Here is a 10,188-nt window from a genome sequence, read left to right as displayed (position 1 = left end):
TCACAACACAAGTGTTTATTTTTACTTTCTCGTATATACGTAGTATAGAGAAAGTATTGTAATCGTGCAAAAAAAAAAAATCGAGATTTTTACAAATCTCGACGTTTTACACCTCACTGATACGGAAAAACATAATTTTGCAATCTTGTCCGTATGTCTGTGTGTGTGTGTGTCTGTGTGTGTGTCTGTCCGTGTGTAAACACGATAACTTGAGTACCGTTACAGCTAGGTTGATGAAATTTCATATATAAGTATTTTATCAAAATCGTAGATCCGTATCAACTTTTGAGCGATTTCCGATAACCGGAAGTGGTACTTTTCCTACTTTGAATTTTTCAAAAGCCTATAACTTGAGTACTATTTCAGATAGATAAATGAAATTTCACATGTAAGTAAAAGATCTAATTCTCTACCTTCTGTTAAATTTTGAGTAATTTCCGTTGACTGGAAGTAGTAATTTACGCTACTTCCGATTTCTCAAAAAACTAATGTAAATTTTTAAAGTACTAATAATATTGCGCACTATTATACGCGTTTTTATTCGGCGTTTGCTTGGTGCGCAATGTTTTTTTTAATGAGATTCTATTCTATTTTTAAAAGTTTAAGTATTTAAAATGGATTAAAAATCATAACTATATCCCCAGTTACCATCCCCTGTTGTTTTATATAAGAATATTCGAGAAAGTTTAGGGGAGATCACTACCGGTTTATTTTTTAATGAGGTGATGTTGCTATAGATAATGTACAGAAAATGCTCTCCTTATAAATCCAAAACTACAGATAATGTATATTTATTTTTGTTAGTTAATTTAAAGAAACATTGATTGTACTTTATATTAATTCTTATTACAAATGCAAAAAAATAATATAAAAAGTGTATTATGTACTATTTAAATTAGTAGTTTATTTTAAGTATTATCGTATTTTAGTTATACAGTATTTCAAAACTCGGAAATATCCACAGTAATCTACATTTTATCGCCTTTGCTTGACTAATAACATTTTCAAACCGTGTTTTCGATTGTGCCGATATTGACAAGTCAAAGCATGAAGAAATTACATTATCGAGAATTATATCCAGTTTGAATTAAAATAAATTAATTATTGTAATGTCTTAATTAATCCTTTAATTCTGGTCGTCCATGCTGCATTTATGCTGTATATGTATTTTTTTGTATGCATAAGTTAAAAGCTTGAAATTGTTTTATTTAACTACTTGTTTGCTTCCCAGATATTTGAGTAAGCATGGTATATAAACTTGGTAATTTATTTTAATTGTATTGATAGGCTAGGTGAGTTTTGAAGTTTGGGTTATTAATTTATGTGCGGGGAATTTAGGTGAGGTAAATCGTTTAGTTTGGATTTATTTGTAATTTTGTGAACCAAATTCAAGATTAGTGTAAATTTAAAACTAGTCTAATTAGTTTATGCAAAATATTGGTTTTGGTAAAAATTTGGTTAGTTTTTGAATAAGATAGGTCAGTGTTAGAATTCGCTTGAGGTTAGGATTTCGTAATTTTTTTGCCATTATTTAAATTACATTAGATTTTTTTTTAATTATGTAGTCTAAACTTGATATGATATAAGGAAATTCCCGTTGTGTTACATGGAAACCGAGTGCAGATAGATCGTACATCTGCTGCAGTGTAATTTGCAATTATCACGCCTAAACCATTGTCAGGATTGCGAGTTACGCAATTTTTAGTCAATACATGGGAGTAAGATAAATAGACATGCATACATCAATGATTTTATCCGTCTCGCAGGCAGTGTAGGGTTAAAAACATGAATGAACAAAATGGCTATTCAATGCCGGGCATTTTGGAAAATTTTTAACTAGCATTTTTTTTTCAAAACATGAGCTCTGATTACCATTAAACGCTGTTTCATTGGCTTAGATTTATGTTAAAAAATCAGAAGAGTTAAAAAAAAAAGTTAAAACAGATTTCTGTTATAAATATTTATTATTTTTATTATTTTGTTTTGATATACATTTCAATGTTATTCTTCGTAAAATTATTTTCGAGAAAAATATTTATTTAAATAAAGAAAACAGAAAAAAAGTAAAAAAATTGGGTAACTCGTTAAACGTCTAGACTTTAAGTTCGTATCATATTTTATACAATAAGTTAATCCTAAGCCTAACCCTATTCATCCATCTAACCGTAATTATTTTACATTGCACAGCTTTAAGACTAAATTAGCGATTGCTGTTGCTACTGCTATTCAATAAGAAATTCCACGTATTACTAATTCTTAATAATAAAAGCCATAAGTCACGTACAAATCTTTACGCGTGGCTTATTTTTCAAGAATTGATTCAGCTTGGCTCTTCATAATATCTCCAATAAAGTCTTTTTGATTCGATGGAATCTCATAATCGATTATTGTACTCAAATGTGGTAGTTAGTAAAAAAGTAGCTTAACCAAATAATCAATTATTTTTTAAAAACCTTTGTTCTTAGCGTGTTTCGGCCTTATGGTCTGTCGCCTTTTAGATTTATAACATAAAAATACTGCAACACATTATAATCTATATATATAATTCTCTTCTGGGAGACGTTAGAAAACAAGCTGCAAGCGCGCCTTGCAGTCCCCTCTCTTCCTCTCTATCGCTAACACCCCCCCCCCCCCACCCGCCCGCCCCCCACCCCCCCCCCCCCCATCACATGGTCTGGTGAGCTGTGGTTCACGCTAAATGTTAACAACCGTAGAGCTGGGTTTGGTGACGGCTATTAGGGGCAGATAATTTAGTTTGAAACGATTTTAAACTTAGAGGAGGTAACTAAGAGGAGGCTGCTTTCACGGAGGGGGGGGGTGAGTTTTTTAAAGCAAATATTTTCAGTGGCAGGATTGGTACTGTCGTATTCACAAATTATAAATTACTGAAAAGTAGAAAAAACAACTAAATAGCGGCGTGTGATACACCGCGGGTCGGCTCGTACATTAAAAAATTTGAAGTCTAGCTACAAGAGAACTTTGACGAATCCCGTTCAGCTCCGTGGATGTTTACCATAATAGCCTGACACGTGACTAGTCCAATGGTAAACACACCAACCACAACACAAACCACGGCAAACGCTCTTAAGACGTGCACTCTTATAGGCTGCGTCTCAAAAGATTCTAGTCTCTTCTGCATTGCGTTCAACAAGCAAAAACCTGGCAAGAAATTCATACAAAGTCAATGTTGTAGATAGTGATCTATGAACTATAGAGCATTACAAAGAAATATGGCACAATTTATTGATGAAACTGTAAAACATTTACTGGTGAGTTTGTAGCTGTGATGTAAATCTAACTTGTGAGTGCCCCTCTCGAAATATACACGCACACATATATACACACACATATATTATATATATATATATATATATATATATATATATATATATATATATATATATATATATATATATATATATATATATATATATATATATATATATATATATATATTTATATATATATATATATATTTATATATATATATATATATATATATATATATATATATATATATATATATATATATATATATATATATATATATATATATATATTACATATATGTAACCGTTTTGAAATTTACTAATACATTACAATTTTCAGGAAAAACACACTGAAACTACTAACACTGGATAAAGTACCTAAGTTATCACCACAACCTACACGTTATTAAAATAACACACAGAAAAATATTGAATACACTGGAACTTAGTGAAAATTGCTGCTTAAACTAGAAAATACAACATGGCGTCGTGGCTTTCTCTCTCTGTGGGTGTCTAGTGGGCTCTTCGTGCGAGGAAAATTCTTCCTTTATATACCACTCTGAAATTATGGGATGTCGAACTCAATGTCACGGACCATTGAGGGGAAGGAGCCACAGCACGAGTCACACGAACTGAGTGGTGAACATACTACCACATTAGCGTGATGGTTAATTTCTTGTTTAAACCACAGACCACTCAAGGCCATTTAAATATTCATAAAATTAAACAATTAAAAAAAGAAGACCTAAGTATGTCACATGTCTTTTTCTTAAAACAACGAGAAACACTGACCTGGTAATACAAAAATAAACACAGCTGATAAAGCCCCTAGAAGTTGTATGACCACGCCAATATTAGGGATAAACATGAACAACAGCAAGGTCAAGGTGAACCACACCAATGTAGTTATGACACGTCTAGTCTTTTCTCTGTGTGAAATTTCTTCTGGGTTCATTTTCCAGAACATTCCCCATATTGTGTCAAAGGCATCTCTGTTGAATCAAGGTTTACTTTTATTATTTGTTTGCCGTTTGTAAAGTCTATGCGCGAATAAAAAATTATCGATGTAAAAATATTATCACTGTTCGAGGTGCATATTTCCGTTAGATGTATTAAAATGTGCAACGATACTTACCTTCCACATAAGCAGATCAATGGGTATGTGGTGTATGTTTTCACAGCCACAAGAACTACAGCCACCATCACTTCAGTTGTTGGGTTAAACGACATCATTTGCAATGTTGTCACCGAACTGAGAATATTTGTAAAAAAATGTTATGACAAGGGAAAACATTTTGGTATGGTGTGATAACTCTACATTAAGTAACAACCCATCCTCGTGGTCGGGTCGTTAAAGTTAATGGTCGCTAAACCGAGAAGTCTCGAGTTCGAATTCCCAGGCTATCATGCAACTCATCTAGGAGAGAAAACACCAAAATTATACAATTTCTGCATTGTAGGTTGTTCTTCGTTTTCTCAAGGGGTGTGGAAGAAAAGCAGAATAAAATCGGTGTCAATGGCTTATATGGCACATACCAGATTGACACGTAATACTTAATTTTGTTGGAGGAAATCCCTTCCAACAACACAATTAACTACACAGAAGATGATGAAGAAACAACCCTTAAATAAAAATACTGAATTGCTTAAAGGCGTGTTTACAATATGAATATTGTTAAATCCATAGTTTCACATGGACTAATATATTACTCACAATTTATTTGCGGACTTATGTATTCTGATTAATTCAAGCACAACATATAAAATTTATTTACACATTATAATATAACAAATAATATCTGTCTTTAACGTACAAAATTGAAAAGAACAGTACCATCACACAACTAAATAGTAATAATAAAACTGCTAGCATATAAAACTATAATAACAAACCTGAAGATATCCCAGAGTGGCAGTGGCCGTGTAAGTTATGATACATACGATCATGGCAAGTGTTACTGTTTTAGAGAACTCTCTCATGTTACGCTTGGTCATACAGGAGTAGATGGGGACGATACAGAAATGACACTAGAAGAAAAAAAAATTCATAAAAAACGTTTTAATAACAAGCTTTTATGTAATAATGCACTAAAAAGTAGAAAATAAATTATACACTATTATTTAAATTACTATAAAGAAAAGCGTGGGTCACTTTAGTACCGATTGGATACCTTTACTAATATTTGAGAAGACACCCACGCTTTTCTTTATAGTAATTTAAATAGTAGTCTATAATTTATTTTCTACTTTTTAGTGCATTATTACATAAAAGCTTGTTATTAAAACGTTTTTTATGAATTTTTTTTCAGTACTTTACATGTTTTATTTACAATAGAGTTGAATGACTAAAAACCATTGCGCGCTTACTGAACGTGATGGCGCAGCTATTGAACGTACCGTGATGGCGCAGCTATTGAACGTGATGACGCGTGTGGTGTGGTTGGCTAGACATGCTTAATAATTCGGTCCAAATTTTAATTAATTAATAAAAAATTAATAAGGCATCCAATTAAGTCAAATTTAGTTTCAGATTGCATTGTCTTCATGTCTTGACTCACGTGCCAACTGTGAATCGTATCGGTCAAGTAGAACTGTCCGAATTTTCACTCCTGCGTTTCTATCTAGACTGACGACTGACGACAGACAGAATGACGAGGAAGTGAGTTAAATAAAAGCTTGTAAAAAAAGATTAAAATTGTTACTATTCTTCTTCTTCTTCGTTCTTAATTTTTAGTGTTGGGATGGATTAGCCTAATTAGCCAGAGGGTTTGAATTCGAGACTTTTTTCGAATTTATCAACCATGACCTTTGCCGACTCGACCATGCTTCCATCACAATTAAGGATTACGTGTCTACTGGTTATGCGCCTTTGAGGTCATTGACTCCGATTTCAGCCTGCTTTTCTTTTTGGATTTGCTTCCATAGCCTTTGTCCAACCAAGAACAAACTACAAGGCAGCAGTTGTTTGATAAACTACAAGGCAGCAGTTGTTTGATTTTGGAGTTGTCTCTCCTAGAAGAGTGGCTGTCCCCAGCTAACTAGCCTCATCTGCCCGAGGGTTCGAACATGGTTTAGCAACCATGAGCTTTACCGACTCGACCACGCCTACCCGTTAATATTATTAAATGTTCTGAATTTTAGACACTATTCCCTCTGTCCATCTGTCAGTCTCTCATTCTTTAACTCAGTTCAGATGGGAAAATATATGTACTTTTAGCACAACTTTCAGTAATAGTGCTTTTAACAGTGCATAGACATAATAAAGAATATTCTATGTCTGAATTAAGATTACCGCTAAGCCGTCATTTAAAGTTTACTAAAATTGTAGTTTTTCTACTTTGACAATTGGGTATTTTCGACCGTCAAGTAACTCGACACAATAAGGAATTTCCTGTAATCAAACGTGATACTTTACTCCATTTTCGGTTTCACGAAAACCTCCGGACTTAGGAATGTGTACACTTACATATTTTGTAATATAACAGCAATAAAATGTAAAAGAGACTAAATGTAAGTCTATGTAGTTGGCATGAATCGAATTTCGGCAAACGATGTACACACTTTAAAAAAAATATCACTCACGTCAAAAGAAAAACAAATTTCTGGCACTACGAGGAAAACATCGATCCAATGCGTTGGCCTGAAATTGTAAACATCTTCAATTTATTCAGATACTTGAACATGAAAAATACTTTTAATACTCATTAGGTAGGGACAACAATCCATCTAGTAGAGATAATTCCGAAATCAAACACGAGTTAATAGTCGATATTATCACCAAGTCTGGTTTCATATTAGCCGCACCTGTGACACAGCTGATGCCTGGTTGAACAGGTAAAACCTCTACCTTGGGAACATCAATATGGATACAGGCAACAGCTGTCAATTCATATGCATTGTGTAATTTTTATTCCGGGGCAAAGACATCAAACTTTCTATAAAGACTATAGGATCTATTTTCAATTAAATAACCATTTTGTTCATGTATGTTTAAGTATTAAGTACAATTATTTGAGAAAACAATATTTTTTTTAATATTTATATTTTTACATACCATGTGACGATAGTTCCTTGAATATCATGCGATAAAAAATACTTTACTGTAACAAGCCCCGCTGCATACAAGATAACTACAACACCAACCATGCTAAGAAAATTTTTAAAATTTAACGAAAATAAATTACACACATTTTGATAATTTACATAACTAGATAATACATTTTAGTATAAATCATCTATCTAGCATCCATTAAAGCTTAAAACGATTTGTTGGTTGATTTTTTTAATACAAAAAAAAATGAAAATTAGGAACTACTAGTCTGTACTAAACTTCAAAATGGTATGAAATGCAAAGTATTATTTAAAATAAACAATGTGCTAGTTATTAATATCTGAATTTCTCATTAATTGTTATCAGAAAAAAAGTGAAATTTTCAAAAATATAATCTTGGTTTTATTGTAAAATAAGACAGTTTTGAGAAACTCTGTAATTATTATAAAAAATTAAGTTAAGTCGTTTTTCTAGGGCAACTTACCTGGAATATCTTAAAAAATCGATTCTTTTAGGAAAACACAAGGGCAGTATAAAGAGGATAGATGTGACGGACGTGATGAACGTTCTACTCGTGTAGAATGGTTTTGTTTTACAGTAGAGGTCTTGGGATATTTTATAGAAAACTGAAAATAATGAATATACAATAGAGGTCTTGGGATATTTTATAGAAAACTGAAAATAATGAATATACAGTAGAGGTCTTGGGATATTTTATAGAAAACTGAAAAATATCCATGTTCGAAGAATTCATACATTTAACATTGACTATATATTGTAGGTTATTTTAAGCTTTGTCAAACTATGTTCGTATTAAAGTCTTTTTTTTTTAAATATGGACAAATCTAACGTCAGTGTTTGAGAACATTTATGTTGGTATACAGCTCTAGGACTTAATCAGAAAGACAAGGCAGGAGCCTATGACAGTGCAAATAAGAAGGAGGAAGTTGCGCTGGGTGGGACAGGCTGCGAAACGCTCACCCAAATGTGACACGCCAGGCGCTTAAGTGGAACCCCCATGGAAAGCAGAAGAGAGGACGCCCATGACAGACCTGGAGGCGGAGTCTTCTAGAAGAACTGAAGCCAACAGGGATGTCTTGGGAGATGGTAAAATTAATAGCCGGGGATCGGATGAAATGGAACGAAATGGTGGAGGCCCTATGTTCCATAAGGAGCAAAGAGTCAAAGTCAAGTCTGGGAATTAATCACGTGCCTATTTCAACCTTCGTCATTTTAATAATACTCTTTGTTTACTTTTGTTATTTGATATGTAATAGCATTTTCGATAACGATGTTACTTTCACTACGGCATTATACGACTAAGTGGTCGAATAGTAGAGCATTCGTCTTCAGGTCCTATTTTGTGTTTGAGATCCTTTGCTGTTCCATTATGGCATGATTTTTAAAATCGTAAACGTTAAAGGGGGATCGAGGTGGTTTTACGCTTTCATATTGTTATATGTTATAGTACCACATGAATATTTCACTAACTCAAAAATATATTAAAAAGTGGATATCTGTGGTTTATCCCGTGTAAACATTATATAGTCATCAATACACATTTAAAAATACTCTCACACATTTCCCACTGGTCTCCTATAATTATGAGAAAAGTCAAACAGACTCCGAAGCAGTGCAGTAGAAGACAGACAGCACACAGCAGCTGGGCTTTAGGGCCACACAAGGAGAGCATCGTGTCTTGGTAGGTGTTGCTTCCCTTGATGTCAGAACAGTAGGCGAGGATGAAACACGCCAACACAACAAAGACCAGGAAAATCTGTCAGGCAATTGTACAATCTGTTAGCTGCCATGTTGTCGTTTAAATATAAAAACAAGTAGCGTCTATTAGCCGTCATCTTTATTTAATAAATTAAACATTTCCATCTACAGCTTTGAAAATAAACTTTGTTGTCGATTAAAAAGGCAATGACGTTAATATTCTTTTGATAAATGGCAGAAAATGGGATAATTTGCTGTGTTTTTAATATAATATTAAGTAGCATTGCTTAATAATTGTATTTAGTTAAAATATAACATTTTATTTACGTCAAATCCAAAATTGAGTGTATAAAACTATATATATATATATATATATATATATATATATATATATATATATATATATATATATATATATATATATATATATATATAATTCTCTTTATGGAGACGATAGAAAACACCACGCAGCTTAGCCACCACCCTCATCCCCACCTGTCAGGTGAGCTGTGGTTCACCCCAAATGTTTACAATCGTAGAGCCGGGTTAGTGATGGTTATTAATTGAAGATAGTTTAGTATTAAACGATTTGAAACGTAGAGGGAGGTAACAATTTGATTTCTGATTGATCTTTTCTTAGTCTGTAAACGGCTGCTTTTACTGGGCAGGAGGGGTGGGTGGGGGGAGGGCAGGAGGGGGTAGTGTTGAATTCACAAATTATGAATTGCTGATAAGCAGAAAATAAAACAGCTAGATGGCGGCGTATACTACGTTGCGGGTCAGCTCTTACCCAATAAATTAATAGCTAAGGCATAATTTATTTAACTAAATATTAAAACTTCGACAGATTAAAAAAAACTCCTTTGCTTAAAATAAATACAACTATCTACTTTAAGAAAAGATGACGATGTTATTACACGGAACACCTTGTATACATTATGAACCGGTTGTTCTGTCACCATCTGAATCAAAACCACAAAACTATATTTTATTTAAAAGTTTGTACTTGGGTCAACTTACTGACTGGATAAGCAGAGACACCAGGACCCCACCAGCCTGGTGGTAGGCCATGGGGAGGTTGAGAAGTCCGGCACCCAATGTGACGTTGACCACAAGAAATGCTGAAGCGACCCAACCTGATCTCGTCAT

At 33.3% G+C, this 10,188-nt stretch overlaps 1 pseudogene; it reads right to left on the bottom strand.

The window, feature by feature from the left end:
* Nucleotides 1-2,962: 2,962 nt before the first annotated feature.
* On the bottom strand, nucleotides 2,963-10,188 carry LOC131942451 (sodium-coupled neutral amino acid transporter 7-like; annotated as a pseudogene).

The sequence above is a fragment of the Physella acuta genome, unplaced genomic scaffold (assembly GCF_028476545.2).
Source record: "Physella acuta isolate Inbredline_101_S28 unplaced genomic scaffold, ASM2847654v3 ptg000406l, whole genome shotgun sequence".
NCBI lineage: Eukaryota > Metazoa > Mollusca > Gastropoda > Physidae > Physella > Physella acuta.
Note: the sequence above shows the minus strand (reverse complement) of the source record. Positions and strands in the feature narration are given on the sequence as shown.